Genomic DNA, 14,820 nt, shown 5'->3' with positions numbered 1-14,820 from the left:
AAGCTTGCCGATGCTGCTCTTTTTAGCACCCGCGCACGGATTTGTGCGAAAACGCGTTTTAAGCATGCACATGCATCTTTTGGTAGACGCGGATGAAGTTTTCTGCAAAACCACAAGATGTGCATGCAAATGGTGCTTTTTGCAGAACGCGCACGTGGATTTCTACCAAACGACGTGCTAAGCATGCCGATGCTGCTCTTTTTAGCACCCGCGCACGCATTTGTGCGAAAACGCGTTTTAAGCATGCACATGCATCTTTTGGTAGACGCGGATGAAGTTTTCTGCAAAACCACAAGATGTGCTTGCAAATGGTGCTTTTGGCAGAACGCGCACGTAGATTTCTACCAAACGACGTGCTAAGCATGCCGATGCTGCTCTTTTTAGCACCCGCGCACGCATTTGTGCGAAAACGCGTTTTAAGCATGCACATGCATCTTTTGGTAGACGCGGATGAAGTTTTCTGCAAAACCACAAGATGTGCATGCAAATGGTGCTTTTTGCAGAACGCGCACGTGGATTTCTACCAAACAACGTGTTAAGCATGCCGATGCTGCTCTTTTTAGCACCCGCGCACGCATTTGTGCGAAAACGCGTTTTAAGCATGCACATGCATCTTTTGGTAGACGCGGATGAAGTTTTCTGCAAAACCACAAGATGTGCATGCAAATGGTGCTTTTGGCAGAACGCGCACGTGGATTTCTACCAAACGAAGTGCTAAGCATGCCGATGCTGCTCTTTTTAGCACCCGCGCACGGATTTGTGCGAAAACGCGTTTTAAGCATGCACATGCATCTTTTGGTAGACGCGGATGAAGTTTTCTGCAAAACCACAAGATGTGCATGCAAATGGTGCTTTTGGCAGAACGCGCACGTGGATTTCTACCAAACGACGTGCTAAGCATGCCGATGCTGCTCTTTTTAGCACCCGCGCACGCATTTGTGCGAAAACGCGTTTTAAGCATGCACATGCATCTTTTGGTAGACGCGGATGAAGTTTTCTGCAAAACCACAAGATGTGCATGCAAATGGTGCTTTTTGCAGAACGCGCTCGTGGATTTCTACCCAACGACGTGCTAAGCATGCCGATGCTGCTCTTTTTAGCACCCGCGCACGCATTTGTGCGAAAACGCGTTTTAAGCATGCACATGCATCTTTTGCTAGACGCGGATGAAGTTTTCTGCAAAACCACAAGATGTGCATGCAAATGGTGCTTTTTGCAGAACGCGCACGTGGATTTCTACCAAGCGACGTGCTAAGCATGCCGATGCTGCTCTTTTTAGCACCCGCGCACGGATTTGTGCGAAAACGCGTTTTAAGCATGCACATGCATATTTTGGTAGACGCGGATGAAGTTTTCTGCAAAACCACAAGATGTGCATGCAAATGGTGCTTTTGGCAGAACGCGCACGTGGATTTCTACCAAACGACGTGCTAAGCATGCCGATGCTGCTCTTTTTAGCACCCGCGCACGCATTTGTGCGAAAACGCGTTTTAAGCATGCACATGCATCTTTTGGTAGACGCGGATGAAGTTTTCTGCAAAACCACAAGATGTGCATGCAAATGGTGCTTTTTGCAGAACGCGCACGTGGATTTCAACCAAACGATGTGCTAAGCTTGCCGATGCTGCTCTTTTTAGCACCCGCGCACGGATTTGTGCGAAAACGCGTTTTAAGCATGCACATGCATCTTTTGGTAGACGCGGATGAAGTTTTCTGCAAAACCACAAGATGTGCATGCAAATGGTGCTTTTTGCAGAACGCGCACGTGGATTTCTACCAAACGACGTGCTAAGCATGCCGATGCTGCTCTTTTTAGCACCCGCGCACGCATTTGTGCGAAAACGCGTTTTAAGCATGCACATGCATCTTTTGGTAGACGCGGATGAAGTTTTCTGCAAAACCACAAGATGTGCTTGCAAATGGTGCTTTTGGCAGAACGCGCACGTAGATTTCTACCAAACGACGTGCTAAGCATGCCGATGCTGCTCTTTTTAGCACCCGCGCACGCATTTGTGCGAAAACGCGTTTTAAGCATGCACATGCATCTTTTGGTAGACGCGGATGAAGTTTTCTGCAAAACCACAAGATGTGCATGCAAATGGTGCTTTTGGCAGAACGCGCACGTGGATTTCTACCAAACGAAGTGCTAAGCATGCCGATGCTGCTCTTTTTAGCACCCGCGCACGGATTTGTGCGAAAACGCGTTTTAAGCATGCACATGCATCTTTTGGTAGACGCGGATGAAGTTTTCTGCAAAACCACAAGATGTGCATGCAAATGGTGCTTTTGGCAGAACGCGCACGTGGATTTCTACCAAACGACGTGCTAAGCATGCCGATGCTGCTCTTTTTAGCACCCGCGCACGCATTTGTGCGAAAACGCGTTTTAAGCATGCACATGCATCTTTTGGTAGACGCGGATGAAGTTTTCTGCAAAACCACAAGATGTGCATGCAAATGGTGCTTTTTGCAGAACGCGCTCGTGGATTTCTACCCAACGACGTGCTAAGCATGCCGATGCTGCTCTTTTTAGCACCCGCGCACGCATTTGTGCGAAAACGCGTTTTAAGCATGCACATGCATCTTTTGCTAGACGCGGATGAAGTTTTCTGCAAAACCACAAGATGTGCATGCAAATGGTGCTTTTTGCAGAACGCGCACGTGGATTTCTACCAAGCGACGTGCTAAGCATGCCGATGCTGCTCTTTTTAGCACCCGCGCACGGATTTGTGCGAAAACGCGTTTTAAGCATGCACATGCATATTTTGGTAGACGCGGATGAAGTTTTCTGCAAAACCACAAGATGTGCATGCAAATGGTGCTTTTGGCAGAACGCGCACGTGGATTTCTACCAAACGACGTGCTAAGCATGCCGATGCTGCTCTTTTTAGCACCCGCGCACGCATTTGTGCGAAAACGCGTTTTAAGCATGCACATGCATCTTTTGGTAGACGCGGATGAAGTTTTCTGCAAAACCACAAGATGTGCATGGAAATGGTGCTTTTTGCAGAACGCGCTCGTGGATTTCTACCAAACGACGTGCTAAGCATGCCGATGCTGCTCTTTTTAGCACCCGCGCACGCATTTGTGCGAAAACGCGTTTTAAGCATGCACATGCATCTTTTGGTAGACGCGGATGAAGTTTTCTGCAAAACCACAAGATGTGCATGCAAATGGTGCTTTTTGCAGAACACGCACGTGGATTTCTACCAAACGACGTGCTAAGCATGCCGATGCTGCTCTTTTTAGCACCCGCGCACGGATTTGTGCGAAAACGCGTTTTAAGCATGCACATGCATCTTTTGGTAGACGCGGATGAAGTTTTCTGCAAAACCACAAGATGTGCATGCAAATGGTGCTTTTGGCAGAACGCGCACGTGGATTTCTACCAAACGATGTGCTAAGCTTGCCCATGCTGCTCTTTTTAGCACCCGCGCACGGATTTGTGCGAAAACGCGTTTTAAGCATGCACATGCATCTTTTGGTAGACTCGGATGAAGTTTTCTGCAAAACCACAAGATGTGCATGCAAATGGTGCTTTTGGCAGAACGCGCACGTGGATTTCTACCAAAGGACGTGCTAAGCATGCCGATGCTGCTCTTTTTAGCACCCGCGCACGCATTTGTGCGAAAACGCGTTTTAAGCATGCACATGCATCTTTTGGTAGACGCGGATGAAGTTTTCTGCAAAACCACAAGATGTGCATGCAAATGGTGCTTTTTGCAAAACGCGCACGTGGATTTCTACCAAACGACGTGCTAAGCATGCCGATGCTGCTCTTTTTAGCACCCGCGCACGGATTTGTGCGAAAACGCGTTTTAAGCATGCACATGCATCTTTTGGTAGACGCGGATGAAGTTTTCTGCAAAACCACAAGATGTGCATGCAAATGGTGCTTTTGGCAGAACGCGCACGTGGATTTCTACCAAACGAAGTGCTAAGCATGCCGATGCTGCTCTTTTTAGCACCCGCGCACGGATTTGTGCGAAAACGCGTTTTAAGCATGCACATGCATCTTTTGGTAGACGCGGATGAAGTTTTCTGCAAAACCACAAGATGTGCATGCAAATGGTGCTTTTGGCAGAACGCGCACGTGGATTTCTACCAAACGACGTGCTAAGCATGCCGATGCTGCTCTTTTTAGCACCCGCGCACGCATTTGTGCGAAAACGCGTTTTAAGCATGCACATGCATCTTTTGGTAGACGCGGATGAAGTTTTCTGCAAAACCACAAGATGTGCATGCAAATGGTGCTTTTTGCAGAACGCGCTCGTGGATTTCTACCCAACGACGTGCTAAGCATGCCGATGCTGCTCTTTTTAGCACCCGCGCACGCATTTGTGCGAAAACACGTTTTAAGCATGCACATGCATCTTTTGCTAGACGCGGATGAAGTTTTCTGCAAAACCACAAGATGTGCATGCAAATGGTGCTTTTTGCAGAACGCGCACGTGGATTTCTACCAAGCGACGTGCTAAGCATGCCGATGCTGCTCTTTTTAGCACCCGCGCACGGATTTGTGCGAAAACGCGTTTTAAGCATGCACATGCATATTTTGGTAGACGCGGATGAAGTTTTCTGCAAAACCACAAGATGTGCATGCAAATGGTGCTTTTGGCAGAACGCGCACGTGGATTTCTACCAAACGACGTGCTAAGCATGCCGATGCTGCTCTTTTTAGCACCCGCGCACGCATTTGTGCGAAAACGCGTTTTAAGCATGCACATGCATCTTTTGGTAGACGCGGATGAAGTTTTCTGCAAAACCACAAGATGTGCATGCAAATGGTGCTTTTTGCAGAACGCGCTCGTGGATTTCTACCAAACGACGTGCTAAGCATGCCGATGCTGCTCTTTTTAGCACCCGCGCACGCATTTGTGCGAAAACGCGTTTTAAGCATGCACATGCATCTTTTGGTAGACGCGGATGAAGTTTTCTGCAAAACCACAAGATGTGCATGCAAATGGTGCTTTTTGCAGAACACGCACGTGGATTTCTACCAAACGACGTGCTAAGCATGCCGATGCTGCTCTTTTTAGCACCCGCGCACGGATTTGTGCGAAAACGCGTTTTAAGCATGCACATGCATCTTTTGGTAGACGCGGATGAAGTTTTCTGCAAAACCACAAGATGTGCATGCAAATGGTGCTTTTGGCAGAACGCGCACGTGGATTTCTACCAAACGACGTGCTAAGCATGCCGATGCTGCTCTTTTTAGCACCCGCGCACGGATTTGTGCGAAAACGCGTTTTAAGCATGCACATGCATCTTTTGGTAGACTCGGATGAAGTTTTCTGCAAAACCACAAGATGTGCATGCAAATGGTGCTTTTGGCAGAACGCGCACGTGGATTTCTACCAAACGACGTGCTAAGCATGCCGATGCTGCTCTTTTTAGCACCCGCGCACGCATTTGTGCGAAAACGCGTTTTAAGCATGCACATGCATCTTTTGGTAGACGCGGATGAAGTTTTCTGCAAAACCACAAGATGTGCATGCAAATGGTGCTTTTTGCAAAACGCGCACGTGGATTTCTACCAAACGACGTGCTAAGCATGCCGATGCTGCTCTTTTTAGCACCCGCGCACGGATTTGTGCGAAAACGCGTTTTAAGCATGCACATGCATCTTTTGGTAGACGCGGATGAAGTTTTCTGCAAAACCACAAGATGTGCATGCAAATGGTGCTTTTGGCAGAACGCGCACGTAGATTTCTACCAAACGACGTGCTAAGCATGCCGATGCTGCTCTTTTTAGCACCCGCGCACGCATTTGTGCGAAAACGCGTTTTAAGCATGCACATGCATCTTTTGGTAGACGCGGATGAAGTTTTCTGCAAAACCACAAGATGTGCATGCAAATGGTGCTTTTTGCTGAACGCGCACGTGGATTTCTACCAAACGACGTGCTAAGCATGCCGATGCTGCTCTTTTTAGCACCCGCGCACGCATTTGTACGAAAACGCGTTTTAAGCATGCACATGCATCTTTTGGTAGACGCGGATGAAGTTTTCTGCAAAACCACAAGATGTGCATGCAAATGGTGCTTTTTGCAGAACGCGCACGTGGATTTCTACCAAACAACGTGCTAAGCATGCCGATGCTGCTCTTTTTAGCACGCGCGCACGCATTTGTGCGAAAACGCGTTTTAAGCATGCACATGCATCTTTTTGTAGACGCGGATGAAGTTTTCTGCAAAACCACAAGATGTGCACGCAAATGGTGCTTTTTGCAGAACGCGCACGTGGATTTCTACCAAACGACGTGCTAAGCATGCCGATGCTGCTCTTTTTAGCACCCGCGCACGGATTTGTGCGAAAACGCGTTTTAAGCATGCACATGCATCTTTTGGTAGACGCGGATGAAGTTTTCTGCAAAACCACAAGATGTGCATGCAAATGGTGCTTTTGGCAGAACGCGCACGTGGATTTCTACCAAACGACGTGCTAAGCATGCCGATGCTGCTCTTTTTAGCACCCGCGCACGGATTTGTGCGAAAACGCGTTTTAAGCATGCACTTGCATCTTTTGGTAGACGCGGATGAAGTTTTCTGCAAAACCACAAGATGTGCATGCAAATGGTGCTTTTGGCAGAACGCGCACGTGGATTTCTACCAAGCGACGTGCTAAGCATGCCGATGCTGCTCTTTTTAGCACCCGCGCACGGATTTGTGCGAAAACGCGTTTTAAGCATGCACATGCATATTTTGGTAGACGCGGATGAAGTTTTCTGCAAAACCACAAGATGTGCATGCAAATGGTGCTTTTGGCAGAACGCGCACGTGGATTTCTACCAAACGACGTGCTAAGCATGCCGATGCTGCTCTTTTTAGCACCCGCGCACGCATTTGTGCGAAAACGCGTTTTAAGCATGCACATGCATCTTTTGGTAGACGCGGATGAAGTTTTCTGCAAAACCACAAGATGTGCATGGAAATGGTGCTTTTTGCAGAACGCGCTCGTGGATTTCTACCAAACGACGTGCTAAGCATGCCGATGCTGCTCTTTTTAGCACCCGCGCACGCATTTGTGCGAAAACGCGTTTTAAGCATGCACATGCATCTTTTGGTAGACGCGGATGAAGTTTTCTGCAAAACCACAAGATGTGCATGCAAATGGTGCTTTTTGCAGAACACGCACGTGGATTTCTACCAAACGACGTGCTAAGCATGCCGATGCTGCTCTTTTTAGCACCCGCGCACGGATTTGTGCGAAAACGCGTTTTAAGCATGCACATGCATCTTTTGGTAGACGCGGATGAAGTTTTCTGCAAAACCACAAGATGTGCATGCAAATGGTGCTTTTGGCAGAACGCGCACGTGGATTTCTACCAAACGATGTGCTAAGCTTGCCGATGCTGCTCTTTTTAGCACCCGCGCACGGATTTGTGCGAAAACGCGTTTTAAGCATGCACATGCATCTTTTGGTAGACTCGGATGAAGTTTTCTGCAAAACCACAAGATGTGCATGCAAATGGTGCTTTTGGCAGAACGCGCACGTGGATTTCTACCAAACGACGTGCTAAGCATGCCGATGCTGCTCTTTTTAGCACCCGCGCACGCATTTGTGCGAAAACGCGTTTTAAGCATGCACATGCATCTTTTGGTAGACGCGGATGAAGTTTTCTGCAAAACCACAAGATGTGCATGCAAATGGTGCTTTTTGCAAAACGCGCACGTGGATTTCTACCAAACGACGTGCTAAGCATGCCGATGCTGCTCTTTTTAGCACCCGCGCACGGATTTGTGCGAAAACGCGTTTTAAGCATGCACATGCATCTTTTGGTAGACGCGGATGAAGTTTTCTGCAAAACCACAAGATGTGCATGCAAATGGTGCTTTTGGCAGAACGCGCACGTGGATTTCTACCAAACGAAGTGCTAAGCATGCCGATGCTGCTCTTTTTAGCACCCGCGCACGGATTTGTGCGAAAACGCGTTTTAAGCATGCACATGCATCTTTTGGTAGACGCGGATGAAGTTTTCTGCAAAACCACAAGATGTGCATGCAAATGGTGCTTTTGGCAGAACGCGCACGTGGATTTCTACCAAACGACGTGCTAAGCATGCCGATGCTGCTCTTTTTAGCACCCGCGCACGCATTTGTGCGAAAACGCGTTTTAAGCATGCACATGCATCTTTTGGTAGACGCGGATGAAGTTTTCTGCAAAACCACAAGATGTGCATGCAAATGGTGCTTTTTGCAGAACGCGCTCGTGGATTTCTACCCAACGACGTGCTAAGCATGCCGATGCTGCTCTTTTTAGCACCCGCGCACGCATTTGTGCGAAAACACGTTTTAAGCATGCACATGCATCTTTTGCTAGACGCGGATGAAGTTTTCTGCAAAACCACAAGATGTGCATGCAAATGGTGCTTTTTGCAGAACGCGCACGTGGATTTCTACCAAGCGACGTGCTAAGCATGCCGATGCTGCTCTTTTTAGCACCCGCGCACGGATTTGTGCGAAAACGCGTTTTAAGCATGCACATGCATATATTGGTAGACGCGGATGAAGTTTTCTGCAAAACCACAAGATGTGCATGCAAATGGTGCTTTTGGCAGAACGCGCACGTGGATTTCTACCAAACGACGTGCTAAGCATGCCGATGCTGCTCTTTTTAGCACCCGCGCACGCATTTGTGCGAAAACGCGTTTTAAGCATGCACATGCATCTTTTGGTAGACGCGGATGAAGTTTTCTGCAAAACCACAAGATGTGCATGCAAATGGTGCTTTTTGCAGAACGCGCTCGTGGATTTCTACCAAACGACGTGCTAAGCATGCCGATGCTGCTCTTTTTAGCACCCGCGCACGCATTTGTGCGAAAACGCGTTTTAAGCATGCACATGCATCTTTTGGTAGACGCGGATGAAGTTTTCTGCAAAACCACAAGATGTGCATGCAAATGGTGCTTTTTGCAGAACACGCACGTGGATTTCTACCAAACGACGTGCTAAGCATGCCGATGCTGCTCTTTTTAGCACCCGCGCACGGATTTGTGCGAAAACGCGTTTTAAGCATGCACATGCATCTTTTGGTAGACGCGGATGAAGTTTTCTGCAAAACCACAAGATGTGCATGCAAATGGTGCTTTTGGCAGAACGCGCACGTGGATTTCTACCAAACGATGTGCTAAGCTTGCCGATGCTGCTCTTTTTAGCACCCGCGCACGGATTTGTGCGAAAACGCGTTTTAAGCATGCACATGCATCTTTTGGTAGACTCGGATGAAGTTTTCTGCAAAACCACAAGATGTGCATGCAAATGGTGCTTTTGGCAGAACGCGCACGTGGATTTCTACCAAACGACGTGCTAAGCATGCCGATGCTGCTCTTTTTAGCACCCGCGCACGCATTTGTGCGAAAACGCGTTTTAAGCATGCACATGCATCTTTTGGTAGACGCGGATGAAGTTTTCTGCAAAACCACAAGATGTGCATGCAAATGGTGCTTTTTGCAAAACGCGCACGTGGATTTCTACCAAACGACGTGCTAAGCATGCCGATGCTGCTCTTTTTAGCACCCGCGCACGGATTTGTGCGAAAACGCGTTTTAAGCATGCACATGCATCTTTTGGTAGACGCGGATGAAGTTTTCTGCAAAACCACAAGATGTGCATGCAAATGGTGCTTTTGGCAGAACGCGCACGTAGATTTCTACCAAACGACGTGCTAAGCATGCCGATGCTGCTCTTTTTAGCACCCGCGCACGCATTTGTGCGAAAACGCGTTTTAAGCATGCACATGCATCTTTTGGTAGACGCGGATGAAGTTTTCTGCAAAACCACAAGATGTGCATGCAAATGGTGCTTTTTGCTGAACGCGCACGTGGATTTCTACCAAACGACGTGCTAAGCATGCCGATGCTGCTCTTTTTAGCACCCGCGCACGCATTTGTGCGAAAACGCGTTTTAAGCATGCACATGCATCTTTTGGTAGACGCGGATGAAGTTTTCTGCAAAACCACAAGATGTGCATGCAAATGGTGCTTTTTGCAGAACGCGCACGTGGATTTCTACCAAACAACGTGCTAAGCATGCCGATGCTGCTCTTTTTAGCACGCGCGCACGCATTTGTGCGAAAACGCGTTTTAAGCATGCACATGCATCTTTTTGTAGACGCGGATGAAGTTTTCTGCAAAACCACAAGATGTGCACGCAAATGGTGCTTTTTGCAGAACGCGCACGTGGATTTCTACCAAACGACGTGCTAAGCATGCCGATGCTGCTCTTTTTAGCACCCGCGCACGGATTTGTGCGAAAACGCGTTTTAAGCATGCACATGCATCTTTTGGTAGACGCGGATGAAGTTTTCTGCAAAACCACAAGATGTGCATGCAAATGGTGCTTTTGGCAGAACGCGCACGTGGATTTCTACCAAACGACGTGCTAAGCATGCCGATGCTGCTCTTTTTAGCACCCGCGCACGGATTTGTGCGAAAACGCGTTTTAAGCATGCACTTGCATCTTTTGGTAGACGCGGATGAAGTTTTCTGCAAAACCACAAGATGTGCATGCAAATGGTGCTTTTGGCAGAACGCGCACGTGGATTTCTACCAAACGACGTGCTAACCATGCCGATGCTGCTCTTTTTAGCACCCGCGCACGCATTTGTGCGAAAACGCGTTTTAAGCATGCACATGCATCTTTTGGTAGACGCGGATGAAGTTTTCTGCAAAACCACAAGATGTGCATGCAAATGGTGCTTTTTGCAGAACGCGCACGTGGATTTCTACCAAACGACGTGCTAAGCATGCCGATGCTGCTCTTTTTAGCACCCGCGCACGGATTTGTGCGAAAACGCGTTTTAAGCATGCACATGCATCTTTTGGTAGACGCGGATGAAGTTTTCTGCAAAACCACAAGATGTGCATGCAAATGGTGCTTTTGGCAGAACGCGCACGTGGATTTCTACCAAACGACGTGCTAAGCATGCCGATGCTGCTCTTTTTAGCACCCGCGCACGCATTTGTGCGAAAACGCGTTTTAAGCATGCACATGCATCTTTTGGTAGACGCGGATGAAGTTTTCTGCAAAACCACAAGATGTGCATGCAAATGGTGCTTTTGGCAGAACGCGCACGCGGATTTCTACCAAACGACGTGCTAAGCATGCCGATGCTGCTCTTTTTAGCACCCGCGCACGCATTTGTGCGAAAACGCGTTTTAAGCATGCACATGCATCTTTTGGTAGACGCGGATGAAGTTTTCTGCAAAACCACAAGATGTGCATGCAAATGGTGCTTTTTGCAGAACGCGCACGTGGATTTCTACCAAACGATGTGCTAAGCTTGCCGATGCTGCTCTTTTTAGCACCCGCGCACGGATTTGTGCGAAAACGCGTTTTAAGCATGCACATGCATCTTTTGGTAGACGCGGATGAAGTTTTCTGCAAAACCACAAGATGTGCATGCAAATGGTGCTTTTGGCAGAACGCGCACGTGGATTTCTACCAAACGACGTGCTAAGCATGCCGATGCTGCTCTTTTTAGCACCCGCGCACGCATTTGTGCGAAAACGCGTTTTAAGCATGCACATGCATCTTTTGGTAGACGCGGATGAAGTTTTCTGCAAAACCACAAGATGTGCTTGCAAATGGTGCTTTTGGCAGAACGCGCACGTAGATTTCTACCAAACGACGTGCTAAGCATGCCGATGCTGCTCTTTTTAGCACCCGCGCACGCATTTGTGCAAAAACGCGTTTTAAGCATGCACATGCATCTTTTGGTAGACGCGGATGAAGTTTTCTGCAAAACCACAAGATGTGCATGCAAATGGTGCTTTTTGCAGAACGCGCACGTGGATTTCTACCAAACGATGTGCTAAGCTTGCCGATGCTGCTCTTTTTAGCACCCGCGCACGGATTTGTGCGAAAACGCGTTTTAAGCATGCACATGCATCTTTTGGTAGACGCGGATGAAGTTTTCTGCAAAACCACAAGATGTGCATGCAAATGGTGCTTTTTGCAGAACGCGCACGTGGATTTCTACCAAACGACGTGCTAAGCATGCCGATGCTGCTCTTTTTAGCACCCGCGCACGCATTTGTGCGAAAACGCGTTTTAAGCATGCACATGCATCTTTTGGTAGACGCGGATGAAGTTTTCTGCAAAACCACAAGATGTGCATGCAAATGGTGCTTTTGGCAGAACGCGCACGTGGATTTCTACCAAACGACGTGCTAAGCATGCCGATGCTGCTCTTTTTAGCACCCGCGCACGCATTTGTGCGAAAACGCGTTTTAAGCATGCACATGCATCTTTTGGTAGACGCGGATGAAGTTTTCTGCAAAACCACAAGATGTGCATGCAAATGGTGCTTTTTGCAGAACGCGCTCGTGGATTTCTACCCAACGACGTGCTAAGCATGCCGATGCTGCTCTTTTTAGCACCCGCGCACGCATTTGTGCGAAAACACGTTTTAAGCATGCACATGCATCTTTTGCTAGACGCGGATGAAGTTTTCTGCAAAACCACAAGATGTGCATGCAAATGGTGCTTTTTGCAGAACGCGCACGTGGATTTCTACCAAGCGACGTGCTAAGCATGCCGATGCTGCTCTTTTTAGCACCCGCGCACGGATTTGTGCGAAAACGCGTTTTAAGCATGCACATGCATATTTTGGTAGACGCGGATGAAGTTTTCTGCAAAACCACAAGATGTGCATGCAAATGGTGCTTTTGGCAGAACGCGCACGTGGATTTCTACCAAATGACGTGCTAAGCATGCCGATGCTGCTCTTTTTAGCACCCGCGCACGCATTTGTGCGAAAACGCGTTTTAAGCATGCACATGCATCTTTTGGTAGACGCGGATGAAGTTTTCTGCAAAACCACAAGATGTGCATGCAAATGGTGCTTTTTGCAGAACGCGCTCGTGGATTTCTACCAAACGACGTGCTAAGCATGCCGATGCTGCTCTTTTTAGCACCCGCGCACGCATTTGTGCGAAAACGCGTTTTAAGCATGCACATGCATCTTTTGGTAGACGCGGATGAAGTTTTCTGCAAAACCACAAGATGTGCATGCAAATGGTGCTTTTTGCAGAACACGCACGTGGATTTCTACCAAACGACGTGCTAAGCATGCCGATGCTGCTCTTTTTAGCACCCGCGCACGGATTTGTGCGAAAACGCGTTTTAAGCATGCACATGCATCTTTTGGTAGACGCGGATGAAGTTTTCTGCAAAACCACAAGATGTGCATGCAAATGGTGCTTTTGGCAGAACGCGCACGTGGATTTCTACCAAACGATGTGCTAAGCTTGCCGATGCTGCTCTTTTTAGCACCCGCGCACGGATTTGTGCGAAAACGCGTTTTAAGCATGCACATGCATCTTTTGGTAGACTCGGATGAAGTTTTCTGCAAAACCACAAGATGTGCATGCAAATGGTGCTTTTGGCAGAACGCGCACGTGGATTTCTACCAAACGACGTGCTAAGCATGCCGATGCTGCTCTTTTTAGCACCCGCGCACGCATTTGTGCGAAAACGCGTTTTAAGCATGCACATGCATCTTTTGGTAGACGCGGATGAAGTTTTCTGCAAAACCACAAGATGTGCATGCAAATGGTGCTTTTTGCAAAACGCGCACGTGGATTTCTACCAAACGACGTGCTAAGCATGCCGATGCTGCTCTTTTTAGCACCCGCGCACGGATTTGTGCGAAAACGCGTTTTAAGCATGCACATGCATCTTTTGGTAGACGCGGATGAAGTTTTCTGCAAAACCACAAGATGTGCATGCAAATGGTGCTTTTGGCAGAACGCGCACGTAGATTTCTACCAAACGACGTGCTAAGCATGCCGATGCTGCTCTTTTTAGCACCCGCGCACGCATTTGTGCGAAAACGCGTTTTAAGCATGCACATGCATCTTTTGGTAGACGCGGATGAAGTTTTCTGCAAAACCACAAGATGTGCATGCAAATGGTGCTTTTTGCTGAACGCGCACGTGGATTTCTACCAAACGACGTGCTAAGCATGCCGATGCTGCTCTTTTTAGCACCCGCGCACGCATTTGTGCGAAAACGCGTTTTAAGCATGCACATGCATCTTTTGGTAGACGCGGATGAAGTTTTCTGCAAAACCACAAGATGTGCATGCAAATGGTGCTTTTTGCAGAACGCGCACGTGGATTTCTACCAAACAACGTGCTAAGCATGCCGATGCTGCTCTTTTTAGCACGCGCGCACGCATTTGTGCGAAAACGCGTTTTAAGCATGCACATGCATCTTTTTGTAGACGCGGATGAAGTTTTCTGCAAAACCACAAGATGTGCACGCAAATGGTGCTTTTTGCAGAACGCGCACGTGGATTTCTACCAAACGACGTGCTAAGCATGCCGATGCTGCTCTTTTTAGCACCCGCGCACGGATTTGTGCGAAAACGCGTTTTAAGCATGCACATGCATCTTTTGGTAGACGCGGATGAAGTTTTCTGCAAAACCACAAGATGTGCATGCAAATGGTGCTTTTGGCAGAACGCGCACGTGGATTTCTACCAAACGACGTGCTAAGCATGCCGATGCTGCTCTTTTTAGCACCCGCGCACGGATTTGTGCGAAAACGCGTTTTAAGCATGCACTTGCATCTTTTGGTAGACGCGGATGAAGTTTTCTGCAAAACCACAAGATGTGCATGCAAATGGTGCTTTTGGCAGAACGCGCACGTGGATTTCTACCAAACGACGTGCTAACCATGCCGATGCTGCTCTTTTTAGCACCCGCGCACGCATTTGTGCGAAAACGCGTTTTAAGCATGCACATGCATCTTTTGGTAGACGCGGATGAAGTTTTCTGCAAAACCACAAGATGTGCATGCAAATGGTGCTTTTTG

This window comes from Dermacentor andersoni, unplaced genomic scaffold (genome assembly GCF_023375885.2).
Source record: "Dermacentor andersoni unplaced genomic scaffold, qqDerAnde1_hic_scaffold ctg00000047.1, whole genome shotgun sequence".
Lineage (NCBI taxonomy): Eukaryota > Metazoa > Arthropoda > Arachnida > Ixodida > Ixodidae > Dermacentor > Dermacentor andersoni.
This window is presented reverse-complemented; position numbering follows the sequence as displayed.